Here is a 2,205-nt window from a genome sequence, read left to right as displayed (position 1 = left end):
CGAAACATTTCCAACCATCGGTGCCACGTTTGCAAAGATGGTTGATGGACGTCTTCCCAGAATCCTCAAATGGGAGGCACGCCGGGTTTCATTGGTCGAGGTTAGACAAATAGATACCTCATGCACAGTGGCGAGGTAAGGGTTTAAATACAATATTTTTATAGGTGTAAATTTTACAAAATAGGCATATTTGTTTTTTTTTACAATATGTTTCCACCTAAATAATCATTGAATGTATGTTCTTTTAATATACAGGGTATGGCCGTACCAATTCTTTATCCCACTGAGGAGGAAATGAATAGTATGTGCATGAGGTTGTATATGCCTTATGCCGACCAAGAAGATCCTGAGATTGACCAGCTTGCATCATTTTTGGACTCTGGTGCAAGAATGGTCCATGTTCAGCAACCGAAGCCTCCGAAACAATTGGCTCGTCGACAACTACTTTCCCAACAACAACAGCAACTTCCCCAACAACAACAACAACAACAACAACAACAACAACAGCAACAACAACAGCAACAGCAACAACAACAACAACCTGAGCAGCAACAACAACAGTAACAACAACAACAACAACAACAGCCGAGCAAGCAAGATGGTATGTCTATTGATCACATAGTTGACATACTCTATCACATGATGGTAGAGTACAATAGTAGACATTTTGAAGCCATCAACAAGAGGCTAGACTCGCTAGACGTATCTGTTAGAGAAATTAAGGACAATATAGCATGTCTAGCGAAACAATAATTACAGCCAAAGCCAGTGCCTGAGGAAGAACTTGACCCAAAGGTTCAGCTTGAGCCTGAGGCAGAACTTGAGCCTCAGGTTCAGCTTGAGCCTCAGGTTCAGCTTGAGCATGAGGCAGAACTTGAGCCTCAGGTTCAGCCAGAGCCTGAGGATCAGCTTGAGCAACAGGTTCATTCAGAGCCAGAGTCTGAATCGAAGAATGAAAAGTGAATTAAGAGGCCCAACAAGTATATTGAGTCGCCTTACACAGATCCCCTGCGTAACGTGAGGAAGAAGATGTGGACCTTTAACGATGCTGTCGAGGCCTTCAACAAGTGGTTCGCTGATTCTAGTACGGACTCTGAGCTGATTGAGTGCGGTTTTGGAGATTGGAGGAAGGACTTCTTTCAGATCATCTTGAAGCTAGGTGAATGGTTGTTCTATGATGTAAGTAATCACAACATATTTACTAAATTTATAGTCCTATTTTTTATACCATTATCATTATACTGAATTAATTTTTTTATAACTTATAGCAAATTGACGAGGCATGGGGTCTTCTATCGATTAGAAGGTCAAGGGCACCTGAAGGGCAGTTCAATCACAATATTGTCATCCTAGATGATATATTTTGCCAAAAGTTGAGAGCGCGATTCTACACCAATAAAAAGAAATTGGCAACGTATACGTTTGACAACGACCTAGATAAATATGTCTGTGGACATAAGCGCATAATTGGTCAGAAATGGGATGGCGCGCAGGGCTTCACTATGCCTTTTAACATTGAGAGGAAGCACTGGGTTGCGCTTTATGTTGATTTATCTGAATTCAACATAAAGGTGTATGACTCAGCTGTTATGATGTACAGAGATCAACAGATGTAAAGACAAGTGGAGCCAATCGCTGTCATGATACCCAAGTTCTTGAAGTACACAGGTTTATTCAACCATCTAGGCGATAAATTTGACTGTGCGTGGCCAATCGTTCGTCCCAAGTGGTTGGTCCACAACCTTATATTAGGTGACTGCAGACTTTTCACATACAAATTTATCGAATACCTTGTCCGCAGAATCCCGTTAGAATACCTCGCTGAAGAAAAAGTAGAAGCTTACTGGTTGGAACTTGCGGTCGAAATTTAGAGCGAGTACAAGTTGAAGAGGCCAGTGACTCCTAGTATATGAAATGTTGGTTGTTTTGGTTGTTGTAAAATAGATACACAACATTATTGGTGTTGCAATATGTTTATTATTGGCATTGCAATGCATTTATAATTTATCATATTCAACAGGTTATTTTGGCTTTGGGGAAGCTTATATTTATGGGGAAATGCTGCCCAAATATTTACACAATAATGTATGTTTTTTTTTTTTTCAAAACTTCAAATCAGTCCCGAAGATTGCAAAATGCGTGTTTCGTTGTAAAATTAGGGGTTTTAGCAGGGGGGCACGAGCGCGGGAGAGGGGGGCACGGGGG

The sequence above is a fragment of the Morus notabilis genome, unplaced genomic scaffold (assembly GCF_000414095.1).
Source record: "Morus notabilis unplaced genomic scaffold, ASM41409v2 Scaffold155, whole genome shotgun sequence".
NCBI lineage: Eukaryota > Viridiplantae > Streptophyta > Magnoliopsida > Rosales > Moraceae > Morus > Morus notabilis.
This window is presented reverse-complemented; position numbering follows the sequence as displayed.